Source organism: Rhinolophus ferrumequinum, chromosome 3 (genome assembly GCF_004115265.2).
Source record: "Rhinolophus ferrumequinum isolate MPI-CBG mRhiFer1 chromosome 3, mRhiFer1_v1.p, whole genome shotgun sequence".
NCBI lineage: Eukaryota > Metazoa > Chordata > Mammalia > Chiroptera > Rhinolophidae > Rhinolophus > Rhinolophus ferrumequinum.
In genome coordinates this window covers 13,857,963-13,877,772 of record NC_046286.1, presented here as the reverse complement: position 1 = coordinate 13,877,772, position 19,810 = coordinate 13,857,963, and positions in this window count along the sequence as shown.

Sequence of the window (19,810 nt, the reverse complement as noted above, 5' to 3'; positions counted from 1 at the left end):
ACCTTGGCTCCAGCACTTTCTAAGTGTCTGGCTTTGGTGAATTCAGTTACTTTCACTGAGACTCAGTCTCCTTTTCTGTAAAATGAAGAAAATAATGCCTTACCTGTAAGTACTCTTTCAGTACTCTTACAGGTAACTACTGAAAGAATTGGACCTAAGTATGTAAAATGGCTATTGCAGTCCCTGTAGCTGTTGATTGGAGGAAAATCTCTTAACGATGTTCTTCCCTCACCAAGGGTGAGTCACACCACCTTTACCAAGGTCAACACTTTGAGTTTCAGAGTCAGAAGCCAAGGAGATGCTGAAGAATCCAGAGGCCAGGTCTAGTTTGCATCAGGGAGTCTTGGCCTGAGAGAAAGTTGGAAAACAGTAATAGTAGTAAATATGCCATGAATTGAGTTCTCACTTGTACCAAACACAATGTTTACCAAACATTTTACGTGGAACATTTTATTTAATCCTTCCAAGTCCCTTTTTTTTTCAGTTTTATTGAGATGTAAGTAACAAATAAAATTGTAAGACATTTAAAGTGTACATCATGATAGTTTGACACACACACACACACACACACACACACACACACACCAGGGATGCCAAAAAAAAGTCCATACATTTTAAGAGATGTTATCTATGTATTGCTTTTCGAAGTTGAATTGAATTATGGTAGCAATGTGTAGCATGATGTTTGCTCAAAAGACAACATTGATCAAATGACTGCTAGTGTCTTCATCTTTTGTTATAAGTATACACATATATGGAGTATTACAAATTTAATAATTTTTTTCTTTATTAAAATGTGTATACATTTTTTGACACCATATATATATATATGGTTGGTGCAAAAGTAATCACAGTTTAAAAGGTTAAAAATAATTGCAACAAACCACAATTACTTTTGCACCAACCTAATTTTATATATATATACGTATATATATACACGTGTATATATATATATACATATATATATATGTATATATATAAAATGAGAACATTTAAGTTTTCTCTTAGCAAATTTAAATTATATAACACAGCGTTATCAACTATAGTCACCATGTTATATATTAGATCCTCAGGACTTATTCATCTTATAGCTGAAAGTTTGTGCCCTTTACCAACCTCTCCCTGCTTCCGGTACCCTGCAGCCCCTAGCAACCACTTTTCTACTCTCTGTTTCTAGGAGTTTGACTTCTTTTCCTTTTTGGTTCTACATATAAGTGGTAACATGCAGTAAATAATGCATGTTGTCTGATGGGCTCCTGCAACTTCCAGCCTCACTGCCTCAGTGGGACCCCTGGCCTCCTGAGGTCACCCCTTCCCTAGGTCCCATGGCTGGGGTCCAGCACAGGGGCAGGCACCCAGATAAAGAGACAAATAAAACCCTCAGAGATGGTGAGAGGTGAATAGAACCACACTCCCCACAAGGAGATGGAGGCCTGAGGAGGTGGAAGGAAAGATTTTTCCCTTAATGTGAGTGGTTAGGGCAGAGCTGGGACCCACTCAGGCCTTACGCGTGGGAATCAACTAAAAGGGAGGAAACCAGTGCACTTCCCTCGATCCTCAGGAACCAGCATCCTTTTCTTGACTCATGCCTAACAAGCTTACAGGGCAGGGGCGGGAGGAGGAAAACTGACAGAACTAGTAATAGAAAAAAAAACACACACACAAAAAAACGGATTGGAACATTTAGCTTCATTCAGGAGCAACTACAAACCGCACCTGGGCCTGCCAAATCCTAATCGTCACCCCATGCATGGCAGAGTCCCTTCTGAGTCATCGTCTGCCGCCCCAGAGGGGCTTGTAAGACAGTTACAAGAATTCAGCGATAATCTCTCCCTATTTACATCCTTCAATTTTTATTTCCCGGGTTTTCCAGAATTTGCCCTCATTCAACATCCAAGCCCAAAAACAGCCGAAAAGGGTTTTCAGCATATGTTACTGTCTCCCTCTGCCTGATTGTATTCCTCGGATCAAAGTCCCATTGCAGTTGGGGTGTGGGGTCAACTTCAAAAAGATCAGAAGAGAAAAAGGCTAGGTCCTTGGAAGTGAACAGCCATTGGGAACTGCGAGCAAGCAGGGCTACCAGCTCCACAACATTTTATGTTGGAGTCGGAGATGGAGGCCTATGCCAAATAGGGGCTGCTTGCTGGCTGGTGGGGACCTGCACCTGGGGGGTCGGGGTGGGGCCTAACCCAGTGATGACCATACCCTGAGATCTGGGGGAAAAGCCAAGGCTGCTGTGAGAGTCACAATCTGTCACAGCTGGACAATTAGCATAACGTACAGCACGGAAGTCAAAGCATGCCTTCCAGATGGGGGCCTTGTTTAAATTCCCGCCCTCCACCCTCTCTATTTGGCCCTCACAGCACCACACATGCACACACACACGTATGTATACACGCGCACACAGCCTTCATAAACAGGGAAAACTGAAAGTTCTAGGTCAGAGGGGAGTCCTGGGAGGAGGAGGACTTAAAGACTCTGCTTCCTTAAAAGGCTGCTCCTCCCCTGATGAGGCCAGACCTTGGTTGCAACAAAGGGGGAGTGGTCAGAGCTATGGGTTATGAAGGCCTAAGAGACCCCCTGGGTGTCTTTCCTTAACCTCACAAGAAACTACTCCCTCTTCTGCTGCTGTCTCACCACATTGATCCTTTCTATGTGGATCCCTGAAAGGTTGCATTCCTGGGGGAGAGAGTTCTCATTACCCCTGTTATGTGAGCTTTTATAGTTTTAGCAAAATGCTTCCTCTGCAAAAAGTGATTGTAATTGAGGAGTAAATCCCACACAGGTGTAGTAGTTAGGACATAGGCTGTATGAGCTCCCGGAACAGAGGCACCAATCAGACTGAAGGGTATTTCTCTATGGCTTGACAGTCTCGAGGTGAGTGGCTCTGCTCCACATGATCACTCAGCACCCAAGTTTCTTTCATCTTATTGCTCTTCTGTCCTGTAGAAAGTTGTCCTCAACCACAAGGGCAAAGCTGGATCACCACCATATCAGCATTGCTGCTCACAGGAGCAAGGTAGAGCAGGAATGGAGGGCAATGTATTTTCATGTGAGCAAGTGATGCAGAAGTTATATACCTCAAGTCTGCTCATGCTCCTCCCATGAGAACTAAGTTACATGGCCACACCTAACTGCTAAGAAAGCTGAGCAATGTGATTTCTAGCAAGGTGAAAGTCTGCCACCGCATGAGTTAAGGTTTCTATACAAAAATATAAATGTGAGCTCTTTATTTAGAACGCTACAATGAGAATTCATTCTTTGAATGATGACCTTGAGATATTCCTGGATGTCTATGTATCTATTTATCTATCTATCCATCCATCCATCCCCCTCTCCATTCATCCGTCCATCTACCTACTATATTCACTGAGAACATGGTGGAACGTTTGGTGGGAAGATAGATTCAAGATTAAAACCTCAAGTAAACTGACTATTTAGTCATTCATTCAAGAGACATTTATCAAGTTCCTATTATGCACCAGGTGCTGTGCTGGCACTGAGATATACAGTTGCGGAAAGCGTGTAACTTTGTGGTTTCTAAACCTGCCAATACACCCTAACTCCCAGAGACAGGTGACCTTATTTTTAAATAGACCTCAAATGATGATCCTTAGCCATCTGTTTAATTGAAGGCTTTCCTAGATTGCAAGCTAATTAAAAACTATTGCCATTTTCAGCTACTTATCTTGCTAATGACCTGCAACAACAGCACATGCAGAAATAAATTGAATGCTGATGTAACTGTGATTATAACTGTCACCGCCTAATCCTGAATTTTCAATTTTGAGGTCCATCTAAACAGCATCACTGTGTCCATTTATGGACTCTATAATAAGCCAATGTTATAAAATGGAACTTTCAAAAGTACCCCTTTGGGTGATTTCCTTTTCTTTTAGCAAAACTCCTGAGAAGAGCGGAAGACCAGTGGAATAAAGTTTCTCTACATTTTTCCACCGCAGAGGCTCTGTGGCTCCCTGATGTTCTGTGACGTCTTGTGGGGTTAAGATATAATGTGGGACCCGTGAGAGGGAAAACAGCATGAAATAGGGAGAGGTCCAAGAGGTGGGCTTAGCATGGCAATGTGTCCTAAGTCCCGATCAAGACCTGTCCGACCTGGGAACGGGTGCATCAGAAGGTTTCTTTTCCTCCTGCATCTTTGGCACAGAAGCACGCTGGGTAGGAATCAGAAGTCTGACAGGACTTGGAAAACCCCATGGCCAGGGATCCACATCCCCTGCAGATGCCAGATTTATTGTTGAAGGAAAATGATTTTCCTTTCAAATATGTGCTTGCAACCCCACAGCTGCCTTGCACGTGGGCTGTTGCAATGTCTTGGGCAGCCCCCTACTCTTTCCAGGCACCCCCAGGGTGGCTGCCAAGAGCATCTGGCCTAAAGCAGCCAACTAGAGCTTTGTCAACAGATCGTCACTCTCCAAAGAATCTAGAGCTGGAGTGTGTTTGGTGCGTTGCAAAGTCATTAGTGTCTGTTCACAGTCCTTAACCTTCAAATCCCAGAGGGACATGACAGATTACCTAGACAGGCTCTGGGTGTGCAGAGTGGGCAATGAGACGCCCAAGGTCACACAGCAAGTTACTAGCTGTTTCCGAATTTAAACCAGAGAATCCAACATTCCCTCATCCCCTGTCCCCTGCTCTTCCCAACATGACAACGATCTTGTTTAGCATAAATGTGCATGTGGTTTAACGAGCAATAACAATTAACAGTGACAGCCCCTATCATCAAAGCTCTGTTAAACCTCTATGTCATCTTAGTTGTGCCTACAGGAGGCCCCTTGCCAACAACCTCACAGAGTAGATGGGGCAGGGATGGACCTCATGACTTGGGAGGAGGCAGGGTTGGACATTGAGAGCCTGAAGCACACATGTGGTCCATGACGTATCTGTGATTTAAACCAGACCTCCCGGCCCATCCAGCACACTCCCCACTCTTCTGCTCAGCTTCCCTACTGGCAAGGTGCCACCTCCTCCGGTCCTGGTTTGCTTATTTGCTAACAACGGAGGAGAGGGGAAAACAATAAGACAAAATGAAACAAAGACAGTGTCTCCAAGGCACCTGCAGCTCTAAGGCTGATAACCAGGGTAGCAAGACACAGTGAGATTCCCCAAGCGCAAGGCACATGGGTGATGGTTTGTGTGCTAACTCGTCACCAGTCAATGTCTGGAGTCTCTCCCCCAATCTTTGTGGAGTGATCACTGTCTGCTGGGACACTTGGGGAAGCACAAAGCAAGGCCACTACTTTCTATAAACATGAAGAGATCTAGTAAGAAGAGTTAGAGTCGTTGCCTACTGTGCTAAGCACCTTACAAGTAGTATCTTATTTAATTGTCACAACTGCGTTCTAAGCCATGTATAATCGGCTCCCTTTTACAAAATCTGAGGCTCAGGGAGGTTAAGTGATACCTGAGGTCATACAACTAGTAAGTAGCCAAACTGGAATTTGGACCTAGGTCTGTCTGAATTCATGAGTTTTCCAGGTGTAGCATTGGGTCTGGTGTGTAGTAGATGCTCAATAAATATGTTGAGTGAATGAATGGGCACAGTGAAACTGGACCAGGTAGGGGAGAGAAATGGGAATTGGCAGTTCATGGTGCAATGGATGGAAATGGTGGTCATCGTTAAGATGATGGCAGAAAGGGATACTGTAGTCCTAGGGAACAACAGAGGGGTGACTTACTACAGCCACCAAGAGGAAGGCCAGCCTCCCTGGCTGGGGAGGAGACGGTTAGGGAAGGCATCTGTATTTCTCTGCTCTAGGCCTGTCCTCTATGCCTCCTGGGCGAGGCACTCACGTCTATGTGCACGGTCATCCCCCAGGAGCGGAGGGAGCTGCCTGCCTTGCCCACCCCTCGTCCTCCCCTGACCTAAGAGAGAGATGTCACAGAGTCCCAGCAGAGCCACGCCCAGGAACCCGACTCTCACCGCCCTGCTCTCGCTGCACACGCCTGTCTTGCTTCCCAGAGCTGACGTAAAAATGAGCAACCTGAGAAGAGGAACCTAAGGGGCCCTGGCCCACCTTCTAGGCGGTTTGACGCTCAGGGCCGGGCGCCGACAGCCGGCTTAGCTAAGACACATCTCCAAACCGCCGGCTTCAGCCGCCGTGGTGTGAACTGTCTCTGAGCCTCCTCTTGGGGCAGCCACGGCCTGACACTGTGGTTCCTAAATGGCTGACAGATTCTTCTGTGCACTCCCGAGAGTCACAGGAGGATTATAACTGTCTGCCCCATCCTATTACGCCCTCCAGCTGCCTCTGCCCATGGAGAATGCCTTTCCAGTGTGTGAGGATGTCATCAGCACAGCCACATTAGAAAAACTGTGTGACATTTTCAAAACTGAAGCATGACTGATGTGTGTGTATGAAAGTGTGTGTGTGTGTGTGTGTGTGTGTGTGTGTGACTCTAAGCCACGAATATATCAAATACATTCATCCTGCCTCCCGGGGTGGTTTTTCAGAGGGTGAGAGAAAGGGTTGAAGCAACGCATGAAACCTCCTTAGAGTCTCAGGGCCTGGTGTGGTGAACGTTTTCTCTCTCAAAATCCCGTACAACCACCCCCCACTCCCGACCCCGGCCACCAGCATGAAGGGAATCCATGGTCCAAGAGGGACCATAGGGAAAGGCACATCTGGAGACCAGCCTTGCAGGCATGCCAAGGCCTGAAGCCTAGCACAGCTGGGCTGGGCTGGCAGCAGTGCCTCCTCCCTGTCCCTGCATCCCCAGAATGCCGCCTGTCCTTTCCTTGTGTCCTCTCAGCAGCCCACCCGTCCCACACTGGGTGTGAACCAGAAGCTTCCCCATGTCGGAAGCCCTCTCTCATTCAGGAACTTCTTGAGACCTGACAGGTCTAGCCGAGCCCTGTGCAGTCGCTGCAAATGAGCCACTGGGTGTGTGCTGTCTCCAGGGAGGCTTGTGCGGGATCTGTGTTCGTGTTGGTGTCACTCCAGGATTGTGGGGTTCCCCTGTGAGTCTGGTGGGGCTGCCAACAAGATGTTTAAAGCTGGAGGGAGACTCCTGTCTGAAGAGAGCAGGGCACATCCCACGGCTGGGTGACACACTTCCTCCTCCCTCCCTTCCCCCAGTCATTAGAGACATCAATCCTCAGGAAGAGCCTGCACCCTCCCAGACTTCTACCCTGGGTCTCGTGGGAAGAATGGGGTGATGAATCGGATTATCACTGATTTGGGAGCAGTTTTCTTTCCCAGAGACCTAGGGGGCAGGCTAGGAGTGCTCTAGCTGGGTCCTCTCTGCCATCCCGTGTCACCTGCTGTCCTTACAGTTGTGTACAGCACTCTGGGCTTGAGATCAGGGGTCTGTCTCTATTCCCAGCTAAGATGTGGAATCTATTTCTCTCTCCTCTGACCTGTGCCCAGGGAAGGCAATAGCTGGAAAAAAAATCACGGATCCTGTTTCCTTTAGTATTTTCTAAGTTTTATGAAAAAACTGTGGTTATGATTCAACCTCAGACAATGACCAAAAGAAATTGGATTATAGCTTTGTTAGAAATAAAGTCTGGATTGTATTATTTTAATTCAAGTTCTACCTTACTTAAATTGGTTTCTACCATCTACTGTTCATTATTCATATTAGGAGCACCTTTGTTATGGTGGATGGCATGGCCACTATTAAAAATATACAACCTCTCATTATATATTATAAATCAAAATACTGACTTTTATATATTCCACATCACCATTATTTAAGGAGTCTGACAAATCATATATTGAAATGTCATATTTAGTTAATTGATCTGACTTTATTAATTTTGTTTACATCCAACCCAAATATCATTTGGTCATACTTTAGGAGTCAATAAATTGAGAGAACATAAACACTTATTATATTTTTTATTTTTTTGTTGTCAAACAATAAACATTTTATCCTTGAAAAAAATCTAGCAGTTTTTTTTCTTAGATACTCTTTTTTGGTTGTTTCAGATGGGATATAAATCAGTCGGGGTCTCAGCAGGAAACAGATGACACAGTCAAATTGGGTAATTTGAGGAGAGTTTGATAAAGGGACTCTTTCTAAGGGTAGCCAGGGACAGAGCAGCATCCAAGGGCTCCCGCAGCCGCAGGCAGTCTTCACTGAACCCAAGCCTGAGGGGAAAGTGATCTGTTACCTACCTACTTTGGAGAGAGAACTGTGTGGGAAGGGCGGCCAGAGGCCCTTGGTTACAATGATCTCTTCAGGGAGGAAACCTGGCTATAATCACTGTGACCTCTGACTCCTTCCTTTCTCCGACCTCTTGCTGATCCTCCAGTTTACCAAATCTGGGAGCCCCTCCATGAGCCCATACAGGTCAGCCTTGACAGGACAGAGAGCAGAGCAGAGAAGAAAAGAGAGAGGGGTCTGCAGGGGCAAACAGAAGATACGTCCTATTGCTTTGTCTCAGTAATGTCTTCTGCTCCTTGTTCATAGCTTCTCATATTTAGTTTTATACGTATGCTGTCTTCAAATTAACCATCACAGAAACGTTTTTTTCTTACAAAGTTCAAGAAAGAATTGATACTTTTGTTAGGATATCATTTATTAACGCTGAATCCCTAAAAAAATATTATTTTCAAAATGTTCAGCTATTGATAGTCATAATTCCTGTTAAAACAAATATCCCAGCCTTGACACAGGTTCCAACCTGCTTTTGTAATTCTTACACTGCAGGTTGCCTTTTGAGGTCTCAGTATTCTTCTGGTTTTCATTATTTAAATTCTAAGCTCTTCAAATGTATTATTTAATCCCTAATAATGTTTTATGTGAAGAATAACAGCAAATATATAGCAAATATATCTCTTATGGACAAGAGATTTAAAGTGATTTATTTACATCTTCCATTGCATCTTTCAAAGATAGTGACTTAGATTATACCAAATTAAAACATCTAGAAAATTTCCTAAAATTTTGGTTGAAATCTCAGACGTTTTTCCTAGATAATATTGGTACTCTACAAAATCTAATGAGATTTTCATGTAAATATTGCTCAATGAAAAATTATTTTTCTCAAGCACTGATGATAAACTTAGATATATCATCTCAAATATTACAACTTCCAGTTCCATAAGATAAGCAAAATCTATTAATCTATTCTCAAAATCTTAAAGTTCACATATAAGTAAATTACTAACAACACTTCAATGTGAAACAGTTGAAGCTTTGACAATAATGGCTGAACTTTTATTGTCTTGATGTATATAAATTTACAAAAAGCAATTTTCATGTTTTAGTGGATAAATGTTTCATAACAAGCCGGACAATAAATCTAAACTATAATAATATGCCCATATTGAAATTATTATTTCTTTGAGGTTTATTAAATATTTTATATCTGAAAATACTCAGTTATTTTTAACTAACCACTTGATATTGTTACAAAGTCTAGTAGTACTTTCCTTTTTTTTTCTTTGAAAACATCTTTATTTCATCCTTATTCTTGAATTATGTTTTGCTGTGTGTAGTAAGGTGTCAATTTTCTTTCAACACATTGAAGATACTCCACTATATTCTGGCTGTTATTTTTATTACTGTATAGTTAGCTGTCAGTCTAATTGTAGCTTGAAGGTAATCAGTCTTTTCTCCCTGGCTACTTTTAAGTTTTCTTTTTTTTTCTGTTCTTAGTACAGCTGTAGAATTTAAAAAATTTATATAGCTTGGGATTCGTTGTGATTCTTGAATCTATAGAACGTGATCTTTTATCATTCTGGAGTTTCCTCAGCCAAGTACTTCAGTATTGCCTTTAACTCATTTTTCCTCTCATAACGTCATTGTTAGATATTTTCACTCTATTCTCTATGTCTTTTAACAAGCCTCTGGTTTTTCCATTTCTTTGTCTCTTTGGAATATGTTTTGGAATTTTCTTTATTTTTTTACTTTTTTGGTTTGTTTGTTTATTGGGGTGACAACTGTTAGTAAAATTATGTAGATTTCAGGTGTACAATTCTGTATTACATCATCTATAAGTCCCATTATGTGCTCACCACCCAGAGTCAGTTCTCCTTCCATCACCATATATTTGATCCCCCTTACCCTCATCTCGCACCCCCCACCCCCCTTACCCTCTGGTAACCACTAAACTATTGTCTGTGTCTATGAGTTTTTGTTTCTTACTTGTTTGCCTTGTTCTTTTGTTGTTTTTGGTTTATATACCACATATCAGTGAAATCATATGGTTCTCTGCTTTTTCTGTCTGACTTATTCCGTTCAGCATTATACTCTCAAAATCCATCCATGTTGTCACAAATGGTCCTATTTCATCTTTTCTTTTCACCGAATAGTATTCCATTATGCATATATACCACAACTTCTCTATCAATTCACCTATTGAAGGACATTTTGGTTGTTTCCATGTCTTGGCCACCGTAAATAAAGCTGCAATGAACATTGGAGCACACGTGTCTTTATGGATAAATGCTTTCAGATTTTTGGGGTAGATACCCAGGAGAGGGATTGCTGGGTCTAGTAGTACTTTCTAAATGTTTCTATATTGATAGTGTTTGATAAACATTTTTTCAGAAATTTTGATAATTTTGAATATTCTTTTTTAAGATTGACTCATGATAATCTTTTATTCATTGATGATTACAACCTTTCTTTATTTGGACCATGAGCTTCACTGGAATTCGATTACCATTCTAATACCATATTTAAGTGTTTAGCACTGCCAACTTCTGATGACACAATTTTGAGCACTATTTGCATCCCACATTTATATCACTGGCAAAATAAGCTATTCATGTTTTTGTTGAAATAATCAAGTTGTAAATTGTTTTTCATTCAAGAAATATGAAGTATTTGGTTTATTTTGTACCAGTACTTCTACAGTATCACACGACACTCCATTGGGGTTGGTTGAGTGGTGTTGGGAGATGTTCCAGGCTACAGTTGATGATTAATATCATATCTTCTTTGTTTTCCTGCAGAGTCAGAAGATTAACATTTGTGACATTTTAAAAGGAACATTAAGAAATTTATCTCACCGTTATGGAAGGCAGTGTGGAGGTTCCTCAAAAAATTATGAATAGAATTACCATATGACCCAGCAATCCCTCTCCTGGGTATCTACCCAAAAAATCTGAAAACATTTATACATAAAGACACATGTGCTCCAATGTTCATTGCAGCTTTGTTTACGGTGGCCAAGACATGGAAACAACCAAAATGTCCTTCGATGGATGAATGGATAAAGAAGTTGTGGTATATATACACAATGGAATACTATTCGGCAGTAAGAAAAGATGAAATAGGACCATTTGTGACAACATGGATGGATCTTGAGAGTATAATGCTAAGTGAAATAAGTCAGACAGAAAAAGCAGAGAACCGTATGATTTCACCGATATGTGGTATATCAACCAAAAACAACAAAAGAACAAGACAAGCAAATGAGAAACAAAAACTCATAGACACAGACAATAGTTTAGTGGTTACCAGAGGGTAAGGGGGGTGGGGGGTGCGAGATGAAGGTAAGGGGGATCAAATATATGGTGATGGAAGGAGAACTGACTCTGGGTGGTGAGCACACAATGGGACTTATAGATGATGTAATACAGAATTGTACATCTATGTAATTTTACTAACAATTGTCACCCCAATAAATTTTAAAAAAAAAGAAAGAAACTTATCTCAAGTTTGAGGTTTCTTCATTCTGAGTGTTCAGGGTTTTGTTTGTTTTTAACAGAACATGTTATCATTAGTGGACCCAGTAAGATGGTAATACTGATTCAAAGAAAATTGGAATAAACAAACTGTACTGACTGAAAGAAAAAAGGTTTGAATAGTATTGCTAATTTAGATACACAACTGGTTAATCTCCCACAGAGCAATAACTAACACTGTAACCTTTGGAGCTATCTTTTCTACCAGTCAAAAATAGTTGCAATTACTTTGAACAAAATTCATTTACATTGCTATTGGACAAGAGTCATTTACATCATTCTCAGTTTTCTACAAGTTAACACCTATCTTTATGGATCTATAAAACAGCCTAAATCAATAGTAAGCAGCCTTTCCCCTGTTGGCTTGCTCTATATCCTTTTTCTGTAATAAAACTTAGCTGATTATAACCTGCTATGAGGTTGTGTGAGTTCTTCTAGCAAATTAGCAAATCTGAAGATGGTCTTGAGGCCCCTAAAACAACTCTTTTAAAGAACCACAGCTCTTTCAAAAGTAAGAAAGGTTTGCAGTTTGCTATGCTAACTTTCAGTTATAAAATCAATAAGTCATGGGGATGTAATGTACAGCAGGGAATATAGTCAATAATATTGTAATAACTTTGTATGGTGACAGATGGTTACCAGACTTATCGCAGTGATCATATCGTAAGGTATATAAATGTCAATTCACTATGTTGTACACCTGAAACTAATATAATATCGTATGTCAACCATACTTTAACAAAATAATAATAATCAAAAACATGAAAGAATTAGCACAAAGCACAGAAAGTCATTCTGAAGTATGGAATCTCTATTATCTAGGTAAAGAAAAATTTTTTACTACCAGTTGTTAAGAGCAGACTGAGTAATTTGTCACTTTAGTAGACAGAAAACAAAATTACGACTTTTACATTAATATAATGTTTTGCATACATGCTTAACAAGTTTCTCCTTTTAAAATAATTTTATGAATAAACCCATAAAATCTTAGCCAGCTTTGGCAAGATTTTACATTTCATTGCCTTTTTTTGAAACTCATTATTTGTAGGTATTATAAGACAAATAAAATTCTCTTCTCACAAAGTTCTACTACTTTCTGTATTCACAGAGATTCTATCCTTCACCATCCTCTTTCACAGTCTGTAACAATCGAACTCTATTTTAGGACAAAATTACTCTTTCCCCTTCGTTAGCAAAACACCACCCACCACCTTGTAAAAACAGATGTACTTCTCTGTCACTATTACTTCTGGTATAGTCTTAATCACCCATGTTAATTATAACTTTTTCCAAAATAGTCCTGTTCTGTTCCATGATGAGACATAGAAGGGGTTTGTTGCTGTTGTTGTTGTTTTGTCTTGTTTTGTTGCCCATTTGTGTGAGCTTGTGACCTTTGTTTACATATTACAGATTATTGTGATTGTTAGTTAGGTAGTCCTTAGAAAGATGAAAGAAACAAGTTATAGGTTAGAGTTGAGTTTGTTTGATTAAGAGATTCGAGATAAATCCCATACATGCTTGAATGCTGGAAGGTTTGTCAAAGATGTTTATATCTTGTGGATGCAGACATGCCTGGACATGTTTGGAAGCTATTAAAGCAGCTGGAGAACACTGTATTGGCATGAGAGCCAAGGAAGGAATTCTGGAAGGAATTCTTCATACACAAGATGTTTGGAACCAGTGTTCTATCTCAGCACACCTGAAGTAATGTGGCTCAGTATAACAGTGATCACCAGAGGTGAGGTGGATAGGCACCTCTACTGCTTTAGTTAGGATTGCTCTTGGCTAAAGAGCAAAAAACTAACAGAAATCATAACTAAACAGTGGTTAACGTGAATTAAAGAGAACTTTTTTCTCTCATAAAACAAGAAGTCCAGAAGAGATAGTACCTAGTATTTGTTCAGGGATTTAAGGATTCCAAAGCTGAGGTCTCTGCAATTTCCTTGGCCTTTCCCTCATGGTCACAATATTGCTGCTGAACTTCCAGCCATCGAGGCCAAATTCTAGCTAGAAAGTAGAAAACAGGAATAAAAAGCATAGAAGTGGCAATACCCATATTAGAAGAGCAAAATATTTTCCCTAACTCCCCAGGAGACTTTTTTTATGGTTTATCAGTCAGAATGAACACATTTGGATATTTTAGCAGGGCAAATGGCGGCCCTGTTAAAATCAGGATTCTATTAATAAGGAAGGAGGTATATGTATATCTATCAGAAAAATAGAACACAATTTGTATAGTTCAAGCAGAAAGGGAGTTGATACAGGGAACAGAGTGCTTACAAGACTGTTGAAAGGGCTAAAGGAGGGAAGGTAAGGCTGGTGCTAGCTCTAAGTTTCACTGCTAGATTTCAGGACATCGGGAAGTTGCTCCCACAGTAACCACTACTAATTCTAGAGCTACTAGCTATTAGAACTACTGGTAGCCCTGAGGCAGGTGATTCACAGGAGAAAAACCAGAGGTGGCTGCCAAAACCAATGTGTCTCCCCACCACCGCTGGAGGAAAAATATGGCCTGTGTCTCCCTTCTGCCTTCTATTTCTCATGTGAGTGCCTCTCATTGGGGAGTCTAAACCAGATAGAAGCCTGCTGACAACAGATTCTAGGAAATGTAGTTCCCAGGCTTCTAGCCCCTGCCTTACAGAGGTGCTGGGGGCCTGAAAGGGGCTGAGTCCCAAGAGTCAATTTGGCACAGCAGACAACTAGCAGTGATTACTATACCCATGCCGAGTGGAGACATCAGAATCTCTGCGTGTGTGTGAGAGAGGTGGAAACCCCCCCAGCCACTCCCACTACCGAACCACCTTTAAGAGTCACCTCTCTACAGGAAGAGATGTACAAATGCAAATGCATATGGAGATGACGATGGGTCATCTCGACAGAAGCAGGGAAATTCCTGAATAATTTGAATGTGTGCAACTCAGATCACCCTCTCCCATTGCATGCTCCTGTGCCCAAAGCCCTCCAACACGAGTTACCTGGCCATGTACCAGAGTCCCAAAGAGAGGAGGATGGGAGAGAAAAAGGATTGTGTGTCATGAGGTCCCGGCTAATCACCTTGGAGCTGTGGAGAAGGAGAAGGATGCTTTGCTCATCTTAGGTCATCAGCATTCAGGACAGAAAGAGTGCTGAGAAAGTGCTGGAAGCTGCAGCAGTCTGGGCACTACTGGCCAGCGTCAGGAGGAAAAAAGGCCTGAGTGAAAGAGCCAGTGACTCACCACAGCCTTCGTCTAGAGCAGTGGCCTTGGAGCCAGAGACCTACAGGGCCAAGACGCAAGACGATGTCACAGAGTGGCCGGGAGAACTGTGACTGAGGAGCTGGGGAAGGCATCTGGGGCAAGGATGTCAAAGTCCTGAGCTGTAGAAATACAGAGGGGGGCCAAACAAAATGTATACACCAAAACTGCTAAAATCGTAATTCTCACTATAGACCGATGACAAACGATGAATACAAGTCACATTTGACTTCTGCAATGACTAGAGGTGCTCAAAGTGGTTACCATCAGCGGAATTTTAACACAGTTTTTTCTTTTCTTAAAATGTATATACATGTCTTTGGCACCCCGTGTATTGTTTTATTACTATTACTGTGGCCTTACTGGCCCCCGCCCCAAAGATATGGGTCCACCCTTACCATCCAAGAACTCGACCATCTGAAACATAAACAGCAATGAGCTGCTCCAGGCTGAAAACTAGGTCCTGTAGGTGGGAGGAGTGTAAGTGTCGAGGGATGAGTTGTACCTCTGTCCCCCTGATGGGCCTGCGAGATGCTGAGCTTCACTATTGCTTTCTATGTTTTGGAAACTTGAACATGTTTAAAGGGGATTTGAGAAATACTTGGTTGGTGGTTGCAGGGATTTCCGCAGAAGGGCTCCAAGGAGCCAAAAGCACCACGGGCCTCTGTCCTTGCCCTCAGAACACTGGAATGGTCGCTACACGAGCTGCAGTTGACCTCAGCAGCAGGGGAGGTTTGCAGAGCATAAGTAGCTCTTTTTAGGTAATATGGAGTAAGTAAGACCAGAGGCTTTGGAGCCAAACCCTAAAGTGGATGTGAACTCGTCAGAGGAGCCAAAATGGAAGTTTTTAGAACGAGGGTGATGTCACGACGGCCTGAAGTTCACCTCAGTTCCATGGTCATCTGGTCACAATTTTGAGTTGTGGCTGGAGTATAGCCTCAGCTTCCGCTTAGAGAGCCAGAGAGCAGGAGGGAGGGAGCAACAAGACGGCAAAGGAAGGATAGGAAGTGACACACAGGAGTCTGGAACCAGCGTCCTGGCTCCCATCCCTGGAGCCAGCTGTTGAGGGGCTTTGAGGGGTGACAGCTGTCCTGGGGAGAGGGAAGCCCAGGTCCACAGGGAATCCTAAGGCTGAGGGTCAGGGGTCGCTGACTGCTGGCCAAGGAGTTCCTGGTGGGCATCTCCCCAGGGAGGACAGAGCTGGCGGTCACAGCCAAGAATGTTGCCGTAGAGTTTGTAAGGAGAGGGCCTACCTCGCGGGTGGCTCCCCTTTCCCTTCTGGGGAACTAGGGGTTGTTGGGGCCTCCTATGACTTCCTGGAAAGGCGTGGGACCTGAAATGGATCCAGGTCTGATGTCCCAGGCTGCCTCTCCCAAGTCAAGATATTGGCAGAAACATAGCTGAACTGAAGCATAAAAAAATAAAGGGAAAGGGGCCCCTTCAACGCTGGGTGCCTCCTGGATATATGGGTGGGTGGGTGGGGGTGGGCCCCAGTTGGAAGAAGGAGCCAGAGCTTGGGGAGGGGGAACCCACCACCTGGCACTCTTCACTGAGCCCCCTCAGCTGGTAGCATTTGGATTCTGCTTAAGAAAACTTAAATCATCCAGGGTTGACCTTCTGCAAACCACAGGGTGACCCAGCGACCACAGGGACAAGTTGGGTCAGAGAATGTGCATAGACTTTAAAAAGCAGCCTGTCACAGGAGGGACTGCATGAGAGAAGTCAGGCCGGGACTGGCGGTGGGGCGTAAATCGCAGCTGAGGACGCCAGGAGCTCCTGGGTAGTGGAAGGCAGAGAGTGAATAATGGGACCCAGCTGAATATGCTACTGCAGGCAGAAGGAGGGGTAGGGGAAAGCTACCAGAAAACGTCACCCTTCCTGTGAAAATAAATAACTGCTCTCTGACAGCCAGATACACCACATTTGGTCTCTCCGTTCGACAAATATGAAGCACCTACTATGTGCAGGGCCTGATCTAGATGCTGGAGAAACCATGAACAAGACAGACGAAGTCCAAGAATAAATAGTGCAATGTCCTGTGGGTGAAAGGAAACAGACCCCTTCCACCTCGTCTGTCAAGGCTCAAGAACCAACCGTTCTATGTCATTTGGTGCCCTGCCATGGATCACTCACAAGCCCTCTCCGACTTAACCGTCACACCCCGCCCCTGGGGTGGGTTTGTTGTCTTCGTTTTGGGAATGAGAAATAAGAGGTTCAGAAAGAGGGAGAGAGAGTGATTAGAATAATATCCCCAAGGTTACACAGCTGGTCAGCGGAGAGGGCTGAGAGGCCTCGGCTTGCCTTTATCAAGCCCATCTCCAGCGAACTGTCTCACTTCGGACACAGATGTAAAAACAGGCTCAGACAGCCCCACTTCTGCCCTCTTGCCTCCTTTCTAAAACTCCGTTACATCTTTACAATAATTGATTTGTAAAGCGTTGGGCCTTGTCTCCGAGCACCCAGACTCATTTCAGCCATTTTTAGGAGTTACAAATAATAAAAATCATAGGAATATTAAGATGTACTCTTTGACCTTGAGGAACTTATACTCTACTGGCAAGTGTGCTTGCACACCTGTGAATTAACCTGAGGCTGGTTACAAAGCAACCAACCCCACAGATAAAAAATAAAAAGCGCATCTGCTAACGGACACGAAATAATAAGACATCAAGGCGGAGCAATCAGGGAAGGCTTCCTGGAGGAGGTGGGTTTTAAAGGGGGTTTTAGAGGATACAATATACCCAATTATTAGAGATGGAAGAAGCCTGCATCCTGACAAGGTGTGAACTAGTCACAAAAGAAGAAAAGATCTGGGGAGCAGAGGAAGGGGGAGTGGTTGAGTGGGGAAAGAATTTGTTTTGTTTTACTTTGAGCAGATGGTCTACAGAAGAGAGTAACCAGCAGCAGGCTTGAAGAGACTGCAGTTGCACTTGGAGGTGAGCTGTGAATCTTGGGGAGACCTAGAGAGCTCCCTGTGGGTTAAAGACCCTCCTCTGATGGGTTGTTGCCATTGTCACACCAATCAGCATTAAATCCCAGCTCACTCTTTCTTGTCAGAACTCAATGCACTCAGCCCCACACTTAGCCCTAAGTGCGGAATAGTTCAGAACTGAGTTCAATGATGCATCTAATGGGAGAATTTGTACCTCGTTTGCACAAGCCTGTGGCACCTTGTGAAGAAGTGATTTTACATAATGACCGTGGGTACCTGATCTTCACATATGCTCGGAAGTCACCCTTTTGCCCAGTGGCGTGCTGGCAAATGTTCCTGGCTCTCCAGGGAAAGAAGCCCTGGCTTGCAGGAGTCACAGATTTCTGTACGGTAAACACTCCCACTACAACTTATTTCTAGTCACTTGTGGAAGTCACTGAAAGCAGAGTTAGAATGAAATGTGCACCATAGGTTCTAGCAAGCTGGTACCCACGGCTGCAGCACACCACTGCCTGGGGCCTTCCCTTTTGCCAGGCTGATTCCCACCCCTCTCTCACCTCTAGCCTGTTCTCACCACTGTCCCACCCCACCCCAGACCAGTCAGAGGCTCTCGGAACCTACAGCAACTCTGTATTGTCCTGCATAACCTCTGTCACAATGTGTGACGATGCGTTTATTTGTGTAACTCTGTTATCGTTGCCTTCCCACTAGATTATGAGCTTCATGAGCACAGGGCTGAGTCTGTTTGTTCCCAAACACAGTGCCTGGCACTTACGTAAAGCTAATGTGTAATGATTAAAGTGTGTAAATATGAAACGAAGGAAGGAAGGAATCACAAACTTTTTTTTCTGTATTTAGTTAATGCTTCATTTGTTTACAGGGTCACTTTGACTCCCACCTCTGGGACTGGTGACCCATTGCATGGCATTATTAGACTTGCGGGGGTGCCACGTAGAGATGTGGGCAGAGAAGGGTCATGGAAATAGGAGTAGGAGAGGCAAAGGGAGCAGGCGTGGCTGGTACAAACAGGTAGGAAAAAGGACCCTGATCTTCCTTGGCAAATTCGTTGAGCTTATCAAACCTTGACGCTGAACTTCTTTACACAGGAATAAAAGAGCCCAAGGAAATGTTAAGCTGTGCACTGTAGCAATCACTCTTGACATCTATTCAACTTGTGTGATATTCCAGGAATAGTGCAATGTAGACTCCCAGTGTTTGCATTTGTGTAAGAGCATGTGTGTATATTTTTGCATGTGTATGTGTGTGCAAAAGTGCATATGTGTGTGCAAAGAGTGTTTGCATGTTTGTGTGTGTGCATGTGTGTACATATGTACGTGTGTGTGTGTGTGTGTGTGTGTGTGTGTAAGGTATGGTAGGAAATGATACAGTAGTCAGTTATCACCTCTTCTGTATCCTTTGTCTTTTGAGATCTTTTTTTAGCCCATACTTGGAATTTCAGCTGTAGTTCAAAAAATACTATCCAAAAAACTAAAAAATAAAATAAACACTACTGATTAGATGAAAACACACTGATACTTTACAGTTTCCAATGGAGGAGTCATTTGTGTTAACCTATGCGTGGGTGAGTCAATATATTTCTGCCATGTATATTACTTGAGGTGAAAATACCAATTTATTTGAGCAATATCACACTGACAAAAGGGAACCACATGTTTAAGGCACATAACATTGCCCGTCTGGAGTGTGACACTCAGTAGGGCAGGCTCAGGGGCCAGCTGTGAGGCAGGTGGGACTTTATCTAGATGGAAGAGAGAGAGATTTAAAGCATGAAAACAACTGGATGCTCTTGCCATTGAAGGTGGACGGGGCACACAGCTGAGGAATGTGGGTAGCTTTAAGGAACTGAGAGAGGCTCCAGGCTGACATCCAGCAAGGGACTGGATTCTGCCAACAACACGAATGATCTTGGAGGTGACCCTCCCCGACTGCATCCAGATAAGAGACCAGTGGACACCTTG